Below are 12,905 nucleotides of genomic sequence, written 5' to 3'. Positions count from 1 at the left end.
TCATTTCCCCCCCTCCTTCAGGGTGAGTTGCAGGACTGTTTCACACTATGCGCAGTGTGGGCTGGGGGTGCTGGCAAAGGGTTGGGCTGTGTCTCTAAAGGTCAGGCTTCCTGCACACACGTGGCCTATATCCCTGCTGCAAGCCCTGAGTTGAGGGGAGTAATGGCCACAGTCACCATTCAGTTAGGCCGCCCCCAACCCCAGTAAGCCGTAGTGGTTCTTTCTTCACTCTGTCCCCTCCCCCCATGAATTTCACCTGCCTCTGCCACTCTGCCTGTTGGCATCTTTCCAAATGATGGGCTCCGTTTGTGAGACCACAAATATCCACTGGTTTGGTCGCTCACCCCTCCCTGCTGCACAGCGCCCCTGAGCCAGGCCTGTCCTAGGAGCTGGTAGCAGGCAGTGAGCAGGGCCTCTCCAGGGATGGGGTGTAGGTAAAGCGGTGGTGCTGGCCAAGGAATCCGAGGAGGGGGAGAAAGTGGCCAGGGGCACTTCAGGGGTTGGGGACAGGAAGGCCTTTCAGAAGAGGTGATGTGGAGGCTGAGCTGGGAATGTGGCTTCATGAAGTTCAGGAGGAGAGCTTTCAGGCAGATGGACAGCCAGGGGCAGAGGTGCTGAGGTGGGAAAATGAACAGGAAGAAGGCTGATGGCTGTGAGTGAGGGCGGGTCCTGTGTCCACCACGAGGCAGAGGTGGGTGGGCAGGAGCTAGGTGGCTGGGGACATCGTGACCAAGGAGGAGGAATGTGCACAGTGACCCAGGAGTGCTGGATCGGGAGGATTTGGAGCTGGGGTGTGCTGAGCTGAGTTTCGTTTAGGATCATCACTCTGGCTTCTGTGAGGAGAAGGAATGGCTGGGAAGGCTGGGGCGGTTGCCACTGCAGCAGTCCGGGCAGGAAGCCAGGGCGGCTGTGCGAGGGCGTGGCAGTGGGACCAGGGAGGAGGGCTGCTTGGGCTGCTTAGGGTGTGCTTTGGAGGAAGAGCTGTGGGATGTGCTGATGTGTTGGAAGTTGGGGCCAGAGAAGATGAGAATCACAGGGCCTGCCTAGATATTAGACCTGAGCATCTGGGGGAACAGCTGCTAACAGAGAAGGGGAGACAGGAGGAAGGAGCAGGTCAAGGAGGAGGGAGCTGTGTTCTGACCACATTGTGCCTTTTAGGGTCCACGCTGGGACTCAGGGGGACACCTGGACTGGGGGTTCATGGCTGCTGACAGTATGCAGGGTACAGCTGGAATCAAAGCCAAGGGCCTTGGTTGAGCGTAGTGGCTCATGCTTGTCATCCCAGGACTTTGGGAGGCCGAGGCGGGTGGATCACGAGGTCAGAAGTTCGAGACCAGCCTGGCCAAGATGGTGAAACCCCCGTCTCTACTAAAAATACAAAAATTAGCCGGGTGTGGTGGCACATGCCTATAATCCCAGCTACTTAGGAGGCTGAGGCAGGAGAATCGCTTGAACTCGGGAGGCAGAGGTTGCAATGAGTTGAGATCGTGCCACTGCACTCCAGCCTAGGCAACAAGAGCGAGACTCCATCTAAAAAAAAAAAAAAAAAAAAGCCAAGGGCCTGGTAATACCAGCTGGAAAGGGAACATAGAAATGGGAGGGGACCCAGGATGGAATATGGGGCCCTTTCCCTGTTTAGAGAACAGGATCTGACAAAAAGAGACAGCCTAGGAAAGGTCAGGGGTTTGGAGGAGAACTAATGAGAGAGCAGGTAAAGATGAGACTAGATCTCATCCGTTTATTTATTTTCGTTGTGGGAAAATATACATCTTGTGAAATTTACTATTTTACCATTTTATTTTATTGTTTATTTTTTTTGAGATAGAGTTTTCTGTTGTTGCCTAGGCTGGAGTGCAATGGCATGATCTTGGCTCACTGAAACCTCCACCTCCTGGGTTCAAGCGATTCACCTGCCTCAGCCTCCCTGGTAGCTGGGATTACAGGTACCTGCCACCACTCCCAGCTAATTTTCATATTTTTAGTAGATAGGGTTTCACCATGTTGGCTAGTCTGGTCTCGAATTCCTGACCTCAGGTGATCCGACCGCTTCAGCCTCCCAAAGTGCTGGGATTACAGGCGTGAGCCACCACGCCTGGCCCATTTTAACCATTTTAAACTGTACCGTTCAGTGGCATTAAGTACATTTACACTGTTGTGTACCCATTACCACCATCCATCTCCAGAACTTCTTTCATCTTCCCCAAATCCAATATTTTCAGTTTTTCAGTTATGTCATACTGGAGACCGACTGTGTGTCACGCAGCGTCCCAGGTACTGGGGATGGGTTATGAAGGTCCGGACTTCAGGATGAGGGACAGCTGTAGAGAGCAGTGATAGACCCCTTTCCCTGTGGGGTCCCAGGCTAGATCCTCCTGAGACTGGCTGAGGCCTGACCTCAAAGGATGGCAAATGCTGGCCCTCAGATTCCAGGGGCCACCCCTTCAGGTCACTGCCACCAGGAGGAGCTCACACATGTACACTTTCCCTGCTGAGCTTCAGCCTTCTTTGTTTCCTAATAATTTCCTCTGATTCCACTTCATGCATAATTTTAACAACGGCGCCAGGCGCGGTAGCTCAAGCCTGTAATCCCAGCACTTTGGGAGGCCGAGACGGGCGGATCACGAGGTCAGGAGATCAAGACCATCCTGGCTAACATGGTGAAACCCCGTCTCTACTGAAAATACAAAAAACTAACCGGGCAAGGTGGCGGGCGCCTGCAGTCCCAGCTACTCGGGAGGCTGAGGCAGGAGAATGGCGTAAACCCAGGAGGCGGAGCTTGCAGTGAGCTGAGATCCGGCCATTGCACTCCAGCCTGGGTGACAGAGCAAGACTCCGTCTCAAAAAAAAAAAAAAAAAAAAAATTTAACGACGGCTGGGGTGAATTGGAAGAGTTCCAGTTGCTAAATTTAAGAGCCATGGTAATTTCTCAATGTGTAATAGGAACTGCAATGATATAAAAACATATATAGGTCATTTACCACATAGGGCTTAGCTGTGCCAGAGAGATTCTCTTATTGTTGTGCTTTACAGAGGCACAGAGAGGGGAGTTAACTACTGAAGGCCTCACCCAGCCGGCGGGTGGCAGGACTGGGTTTGACCCCAGGGAGCAGACTTCAGGATCCATGCCCCTTAATCCCTACCCTGTGCTGCCTTTTAAAATTTTTTATTTTATTTTATATTTTATGGAGATGAGGTCTCGCTATGTACCCCATGCTGGTCTCGAATTCCTGGGCTCAAGTGATCGTCTCTCCCTGGCCTCCCAAAGTGCTGGGATTACAGGCATGAGCCACTGCTCCCAGCCACCTGTGCTGCCTTGATTGCAGATTTGAAACATAGCCCTTTTGGAGAAGGGGCAGGACAGGGTCTTAAGACAGTGATTTTGGACCTAGAGTGGTGGCTTATGCCTGTAATCCTAGCACTTTGGGAGGCTGAGGCAGGCGGATCACTTGGAAGTCAGGAGTTCGGGACCAGCCTGGCCAACATGACAAAACCCCATCTCTACTAAAAATACAAAAATTAGCCGGTGTGTTTGTGTACGCTTGTAACCCCAGCTACTTGGGAGACTGAGACACGAGAATCACTTGAACCCGGGAGGCGGAGGTTGCAGTGAGCAGAGATCATACCACTGCATTCCAGCCTGGGCGACAGAGTGAGACTGTCTCAAAAAAAAAAAAAAAAAAGACAGTGGATTTGGACTTTCTAGAGTTGTCCATGTGTAGATGTCCGCACCAACCCTATTGGCTTGTCCTAGGAAGCATTTGCAGCTCGGATGATGCAGGCCTTGAGAGCCACATCCTTGTGACCTGAGCCGATGCCTCCTCCACCTCCCAGCTGCTCCGGAGTCACAGTGGCCCACCCGTTATACATTTGACTTGGCAGTTCTCCCACGCTCACCCCAACAGCTGTGACCCACAGGGGTACATTTTTTTTCCCCCCGACTCTATTAAGCACTTTTTACTTTTAGTTTTTTAGAGACAGGGTCTTTCTATGGTGCTCAGGCTGGTCTCACACTCCTGGTCTGAAGTGATTCTCCTATCTCAGCCTCCAAAGTGTTGGGATTACAGGCATGAGCCACCATGCCCTGTTAGGCATTTTTGAGCATAAATAATACATTCACAGCCACATTTGGTAGCTCATGCGTGTATTCCCAGCTACTTGTAAGGCTGAGGTGGAAGGATCCCTTGAGCCCAGGAGGCTGAGGCTGTAGTGAGCTGTGATCGCACCCCTGCATGCCAGCTGGGCAACAGAGCAAGACTCTGTCTCAGGAAAAAAAAAAAAAAAGTAAGAATACATTCACATGGTTCAAAATGCAAAAGATACAAAAGTCTCTCCAGTGAAAAGTATCTTCCCACCTCTCCTAGCCCCCTAGTCCCTTCCTCAGAGGCTGCCAGTGTTACCAATTTCTTGTGTAATCTTTCCAGTGAAGTACACACACACATACACACACACAAACACACAGCAGAACAGCATGTAGGACCCATGTACAAGCATACACGTGTCTTAGCAGTCTAATTTATTTAACCAGTTCCTGTTTGAAGGAAATTCAGGTTATTTCCAACCTTGTGCTATTACAAGTAGTCTTAGAATGAGCAACTTTCCTTACACATGGGATCAATTCAGGGGTGAATTTGAAGAACATATTATTATATTACATTATTTAAGTGCAAATACTGATAATGAGTCCATTGCAGATCTGAACTAGCCTCTCCTCCAAGATGATTGGCATCCTTCAGGTGATTTATTTACACAGTGACCACCCCATTTCATAAAGGAAGTTGGACTCTTCCAGTTGGAGACTGCTGGGTCACGATGCTGAGAGCTAACGTTGACTACCACCTGTGTGCCAGGAAGTGCTAAATCAACGCTTGGCCAAGTTGTTGGACTTGTCGAATCCTGAGGGCAACACCATGAAAGGCAGGGTCTTCCCATTCTTGTCTCATAAACAGATGAGGAAATGGTGGTGCAGCGAGCCCAGGGCTCATGCTGAATTGCAGAACCAGACCTGTAGCAGCCCAGCAGAGTGATTCTGTGTGGATGGTTGTCCTGAGACAAGGCCACCTCTGGACACATCCCTTCCTCTGGTAGCCCACATCAGTGGATACTAAAGCCAGATGCAAACTAACAGTACCTGTGGCAGGTGGCCAAGGCCCGGGCCAGCCCCAGTACCCCTTTCTCCAGTGCCCAAGCCCCTGCTGCTGAGATGAGCCAAGAATTGAGCTGCAGCCATCTCCACTCCTCCTTTGGGTATCTGACCTAACTTAGTTTGGTAAGTGCCGCCAACTATAGACCTCACTTTGAAGGCCTGTCGGGGTCCTGGAGCAGAGGAGACATTTCTCTGCAAAATCAGGGATAAATCTCTCTCTCTCTTTTTTTTTGTAATAGACTTTATTTTTAGAACAGCTTTATTTATTCATTTATAGACAGGGTCTTGCTCTGTCACCCAGACTGGAGTGCAGTGGTATGATCCCAGCTCACTGTAGCCTCCACCTACCAGGCTCAAGTGATCCTCTTGCCTCAGCCTCCTGAGTAGCTGGGGCTACAGGCACACGCCACCATGCTCAGCTAATTTTTAAAATTTAACTTTTTTGAGATAGAGTCTCACTTTCTCGCCCAGGCTGGAGTGCAGTGGGGCGATCTCAGCTCACTGCAACCTCTGCCTCCCGGGTTCAAGCGATTCTCCTGCCTCAGCCTCTTGAGTACCTGGGATTACAGGCACATGCCACCACGCCTAGCTGATTTTTTAATTTTTAGTAGAAATGGGGTTTCACCGTGTTAACCAGGCTGGTCTCGAATTCCTGACCTCAGGTGATTCGCTCACCTCGGCCTCCCAAAGTACTGGGCTTACAGGTGTGAGCCACTGTGCCCGGCCAATTGTTTTTTTTTTTTTTTTTTTTTTTTTTTACTTGTAGAGATGAGGTCTCACTATATTGCCCCAGCTGGTCTCAATATTCCTGAGCTCAAGCGATGTACGCACCTCAGCCTCCCAAAATGTTGGGATTACAGGCATGAGCCACCGCACCTGGCCTTAGAGTAGTTTTAGAGTTGCAGAAAAAATTGAGAAGATAATGCAAAGAGCTGCCGTATACCCCACACTCAGTTACTCCTGAGTGGTACATTTGTCACAAATTAATGAAACAGTATCGATCCATTAGTATTAATTAAAGTCTATAGTTTATTCAGATTGCCTTAGTTTTACCTAATATATTTTACTGTTTCAGGATCTCATATAACATTATGTTGTCAAATTTGATAACATTCTAGCTCCAGACACTTACATCGACAAATAAGGAGTTGTCATGTCTCCTTAGGTTCCTCCTGGCTGGGGCAGTTGCTCAGACTTTCCTTGGTTTTGATGCCTACTTTGATAGTTTTGACGAGTTCTGGTCAGACATAGGATGCCCCTCAGCTGGGATTTGTCTGATATTTTTCTCATGATTACACTGGAGTTACGTGTTTTCTGGAGGAAGACCTCAAAGGGGAAGTGTCATTTCATCACATACTGAGGGTACACACTCTTCACATGATTTGCCGCTGTTTTTGTTCGTCTTGGTCACCTGTTTGTCAAGTTTCTCCACTTTGTAAAGCTACTCTTCTTTCTCCCTTTACACCTTGTCCTCTTTGGAAGGAATTCACTGCACAGCCCCGCATGTAGGGAGTTGGGTGGTTTATGCTCCATCCACTTCCTTGGGGGCAAGGAATTTACATAAATTATTTGAAATTCTTCTGCAAAGGAAATGTGTCTCTTCTCATCTAGTAACTTATTCAGTCATTTATTTTTATGAGTTTGCCCTCAGGGATATTTACTTTGTACTTGAGGTTATCATCCAATGTTACTTTCTTTGTTTTGTCACTCACATTAGTCTGACTTTGGCCCTGGGGAGCTCTTTCAGTTGGTTCCAGAGCCCCTTTGACTTGTTATACCCTCATTGTTTTTGTGTTTGAGACAGTTTCACTCTTGTTGCCCAGGCTGGAGTGCAATGGAGCGATCTCGGCTCACCACAACCTCCGCTTCCTGGGTTCAAGTGATTCCTGTGCCTTAGCCTCCTAAGTAGCTGGAATTACAGGTGCATACAACCAAGCCTGGCTAATTTCTGTATTTTTAGTAGAAATGGGGTTTCATCATATTGTTCAGGCTAATCTTGAACTCCTGACCTCAGTTGTTCTTCCTGCCTCGGCCTCCCAAAGTGCCGGGATTACAGGCTGAACCACCGCACCCGGCTTTGTTTTTGTTTTTACTGTGTTCTTACTTTCAGGCTCTGGAGATGCTGCAGGCTCATCTTGTATATTTCCTGCCCCAGTGCTGGAGGCAACCATTTTTCCAAGGAGCCTGGTCCTTTTAATTGCAGAACAGTGGTGGAAACCAAGATCTAGGCATGAGATGTGCTTGTTTGCTACTGAAGCCTCCCTTCTTTTCTTTCATACTTTTTTTTTTTTTTTTTTTTTTTGAGACAGTCTTACTCTGTTGCCCAGGCTGGAGTGCATTGTTGTAATCTCGGCTCACTGCAGCCTCCGCCTCCTGGGTTTAAGTCATTCTCGTGCCTCAGCCTCCCAAGTAGCTGGGATTATAGAGACAGGGTCTTGCTCTGTCACCGAGGCCAGATTGCAGAGGCACAATCATAGCTTACTGTAGCTTTGAACTCCTGGGCTCAAATGATCCTCCTGCCTCTTGCCTGTAATTGTAGGAATTACAGGCATGAGCCATCATACCCAGTGACAACTCCATTTTAGAAAATGAAGCCTTAATATGGAACCCCAACGTGTAAATCATCCTTAAAAAGGAAAAGTGGGCTGGGCATGGTGGCTCATGCCTGTAATCCCAACACTTGGGGAGGCCCAGGCAGGCAGATCTCTTCAGCTCAGGAGTTCCAAACCTGGGCAACATAGTGAAACTCCATCTCTACAAAAAATTTAAAAATTAGCTAGGCATGGTGGCGCACGGCTATAGTCCCAGCTGCTTCGGTGGCTGAGGCGGGAGGATCACTTGAGCACGACAGGTAGAAGCTGCAGTGAGCTATGATCATGTCACTGCACTCTCGCCTGGGTGACAGAGTGAGACCCTGACTCGAAAAAATTAAAAATAAAAAAAGCAACTTATTACTGTAGGTTTAAGTGCTTATTTTGGATTAGTTCACGTAAACAGTACCAAATTCCAGTCCTTAAAAGGATATGAAATAAGACCATTGTGCACCCAGTAGACTGGCAAAAACCTTAAGTCTCAAGTGTTAGGGAAGATGTGGAGTAATGGGAAGATATACTTTGCTGATGGAATGTAAGTTGGTACCCACCATCTTGGAAAATAGTTTGTTAGATTGTGGTAAAAGTTGAAGGTGACACACTTTCCAACCCAGCAATTACTCTTCTAGCAATATACTCTGGAGAAACTTCCACGTACACACAAAAAGACATGTATGAGAATGTTCATAGAAGTGCTGTTTGTAATAGCATAAACGTGGAAACAAATATCCAGCAACTGGAGAATGGGCCGATTGTGGCATAGTTGTTCCAGTTACCTAATGCATCATTAATCACCCCAAAACTTCGTGGCTTAAATTAACAATCATTTTATTATCTCTTATAGTCCCAAGGGTTGACTGGACTCAATTAGGCTGTTATCACTTGGGGGCACTCATGTGATTTTTGTAAGATGTTGGCTGAGGTTGGTGTCCTCTTAAAACTTCCTCAGGCCGGACGCGGTGGCTCAAGCCTGTAATCCCAGCACTTTGGGAGGCCGAGACGGGCGGATCACGAGGTCAGGAGATCAAACCATCCTGGCTAACACGGTGAAACCCCGTCTCTACTAAAAAATACAAAAAACTAGCCGGGCGTGGTGGCGGGCGCCTGTAGTCCCAGCTACTCGGGAGGCTGAGGCGGGAGAATGGCGTAACCCCGGGAGGCGGAGCTTGCAGTGAGCTGAGATCCGGCCACTGCACTCCAGCCTGGGTGACAGAGCGAGACTCCATCTCAAAAACAACAACAACAACAACAACAACAACAAAAAAACTTCCTCAGATACCTGGTGGTTAACCAGTACTGGCACTTATCTGGGGCTCAGCTTGGGCTGCCAGCCAGAATGCCTACACATGACTTCTGCCTGTGGCCTGTGCTTCCTTACAACATGGCAGCTGGGTTTCAAGAAGGAGCTTCTCAAGAGCCAGAGGAAACTGTATGACCTTTTCTAACCTAGCATTGGAAGCCATAGGGCTTCATATCTGCCACAGTCGCTGGCTCACCAGATTCAGGAGGAGGCATGATAGATCCCATTTTTCAATAAGAGGAAGTCAACATCTCCTTGTAAGAAGAGCATGTGGGATGAGAACGTGCATTGTGGTCATCTTGGAAAATAAGACACTAATGTTGGATGCATTATGTTTTACGTATTGGATGTGGGATAGTGTACATGAATGAAAATGAACTAATGCTGCACATATCAATATGAATAAACCTAAACACAGAGTGAAAAAAGGAAACTGGGCCGGGCATGGTGGCTCAGGCCTGTACTCCTTGCGCTTTGGGAGGCCAACGCAGGTGGATCACTTGAGGTCAGGAGTTCCAGACTAGCCTGGCCAACATGGTGAAACCCCATCTCTACTAAAAATACAAAAACTTAACCAGGTGTGATGGTATAGGTCTGTAGTCCCAGCTGCTCAGGAGGCTGAGGCAGGAGAGTTGCTTGAGTCCGGGCGGCAGACATTGCAGTGAGCCAGGATCGTGCCACTGGGCTCCAGCCTGGGTGACCCAGCAAGACTCCACATCTCCCTTCATCATATCATGTGAGGGACTCTGCCACCTGAAGGGTGTGTGAGCCTGTGAAAGAGCAAGGTGTGGGGCGAGACAGTGGGGCGTCTTGTGTTTATTTTTATTTATTATTATTTTTTGAGACAGGATTTTGCTCTGTCGCCCAGGCTAGACTGCAGTGCTGCAATCTCAACTCACTGCACTCTCTGCTTCTCGGGCTCAAGTGATCCTCCCATCTCAGCCTCCTGAGTGTCTGGGACTACAGCTGTGTGCCACCATGCTTGGCTAATTTTTGCAGTTGTTTGTAGAGAAGGGGTCTGCTATGTTGCCCAGGCTAGTCTTGAACTCCTGGATTCAAGCAATCCACTCACCTCGGCCTCCCAAAGTGCTGGGATTATAGGTGTGAGCCACTGCATCTGGTGTGATGGTTTTTAAAGCTGAGCGGTGGGCACATGGTGTTCATTGTGTTATTTTTTATGTGTTTTTGGGCATCTCATTTTAAAAATAAGAATTCTGCTTCTACTCTGGGTCCCTCAGTCATCCAGTTCCCCTCTCCAGAGGCAGTCAGTGTTACTCATGTTTATGAGTTCTTCCAGAAATATGCTATATATTTACAAACATAATTGTATTTTCTTACTCAGATGGTTACATATCTAATAGTTTTACACTTTTCTTTTTTCACTTCATATACCTTGGAGATTGTTTTATATTAGTACATAAAGAGCTTTTAGAAAAACAGCTCTATTGAGATATAATTCATATGTCAGACAATTCACCCATTTAAAGTGGACAATTCGCTGGGCACGGTGGCTCATGCGTTTAATCCCAGCACTTTTGGAAGGCCGAGGCGGGCGGATCACCTCAGGTCAGGAGTTCGAGACCACCTTGGCCAACATGGTGAAACTCTGTCTGTACTAAAAATACAAAAATTAGTAGGGTGTGGTGGCACACGCCTGTGATCCCAGGTACTTGGGAGGCTGAGGCACGAGAATCACTTGAACCTGAGATGGCGCCACTGCACTCCAGCCCAGGCTGGTCTTGAACTCCTGTGCTCAAGTGATCCTCCTGCCTCAGCATCCCAAAGTGCTGGGATTATACATGTGAGGCACTGCACCTGGCCTGTATTCCTTTTTTTTTTTGAGACGGAGTCTCGCTCTGTCACCAGGCATGTATCAGAGTTTCATTCCTTTATTGGCTAAATAATATTCCATTGTATGGAGGTATTACACTTGTTTATCCATGAGTGGATGGACATTTGGGTTGTTTATACTTTGGGCTATTGTGAATAATGCTGCTATCAACATTCATGTACAAGTATTCTGTATAGACATATATTTTCAAATCTCTTGGGTATATGCCCTAGGAGTAGAATTGTTGGGTCATATGATAATTCTATTTTCAACCATCTGAAGAACTGCCAGACCGTTTTCCATCAGCTGTATCGTCTTTCATTTCCACCAGCGGTATATGAGGGTCCCATTTTCTCCACATCCTCACCAACACTTAACTGGTATCTGACTTTCTGATTATAGTTGTCCTAGTGCGTGTTAAATGTCATCTTACTGTGGTGTTAACTTGCATTTCCTGATAGCTAATGATGTTAAGCATATTTTATTTAGTGTCCTTATTGGAAAAAGCTCCCTTTGAAAATAACTGCATATTTTGTTGCATATTCTTTTTTGTTTTTGGAGATAAGGTCGCTCTGCCACCGAGGAGCAAGTACTCTGTAAAATGTTGAGGAGGAAAGACAACTTCAAGGGACAACTTTCCTATGATGAATTTAGGTTTAAGTGCTCTGAGCCCGTGTCTCAATTTAACACTCAAATGATGCAAAAATCAGTCCTGAATTATGCAAGGTTTAACCAAAATAAGAGAGAGAAATAGGCCAGGCACTGTGGCTCACGCCTGCAAACCCAGAACTTTGGGAGGCTGAGGCCAGCAGATCACCTGAGGTCAGAAGTTCGAAACCAGCCTGACCAACATGGAAACATGGAGAAACCCCGTCTCTACTAAAAATACAAAAATTAGCCAGGCGTGGTGGCACATGCCTGTAAACCCAGCTGCTCAGGAGGCTAAGACAGGAGAATCGCTTGAACCTGGGAGTCGGAGGTTGTAGTGAGTTGAGACCGAGCCACTGTACTCCAGCCTGGGTGATAGAGCGAGACTCTGTCTGGAAAAAAAAAAAAAAAAAGTGGCTGCTGATTATGTGACTGAACCTACTAGCCATTATCACTGGAGGAGAGATCAGAATATTCTTCAAACAAACCTGATCATTCTCAATATCCACTTGTATTTATTTGTTTGTTTGAAACATGGTCTCACTCTGCTGCCTAGGCTGGAGTGCAGTGGCATGATCACAGCTTACTGCAGCCTTGACCTCCTGGGTGGGCTCAGGTGATCCTCTTGCTTCAACCTCCCAAGTAGCTGAGACTACAGCACATGCCTGGCTAATTTTTAAATTTTTTGTAGAGACAGGGTCTGGCCATGTTGCCCAGGCTGGTCTCAAACACCTGGGCCTGAGCAATCTGCCTGCCTTGGCCTCCCAAAGTGTTGGGATTACAGGTGTGAGCTGCTATGCCTTTGTTGTGTATTCTTATTATAAAATGTTCTATTCTGGGTGTGGTGGCTCACACCTGTAATCCCAGCACTTTGGGAGGCGGAGGTGGGCGGATCACATGAGGTCAGGAGTTTGAGACCAGCCTGGCCAACATGGCGAAAACTTGTCTCTACTAAAAACACAAAAATTCACCAGCTGTAGTGGCATACATCTGTAGTCCCAGCTGTTTGTGAGGCTGAGGCATGAGAATTGCTTGAACCTGGGAGGCGGAGGTTGTAGTGTGCCAAGGTCATGTCACTGCACTCCAACCTGGATGACAGAGTGAGATTCTGTCAAAAAAAAAAGTTATGTTCTATTCCTGCATGGCTATATAATGATGTATTTAACCAGTCTTATAATTATGGACACTTAAGTGTTTTCCAAGACCTTTTCTATCACAAATGGTCCCTCTTGTATATACCATATTTTGCTCATCTGTGAACATATCCATAGGGTAAATACCTAGGACTAAAATTGCAGGGTTACAGGGAATGTCTGTATGTTTTATAAGTTTGAATTTGTAACATTTGTGTATTTAAAAGCGGATATTGAGGCTAGCCGCGGTGGCTCACGC

The sequence above is a fragment of the Rhinopithecus bieti genome, unplaced genomic scaffold (genome assembly GCF_001698545.2).
Source record: "Rhinopithecus bieti isolate Rb0 unplaced genomic scaffold, ASM169854v2 scaffold_15776, whole genome shotgun sequence".
Taxonomy (NCBI): domain Eukaryota; kingdom Metazoa; phylum Chordata; class Mammalia; order Primates; family Cercopithecidae; genus Rhinopithecus; species Rhinopithecus bieti.
Note: the sequence above shows the minus strand (reverse complement) of the source record.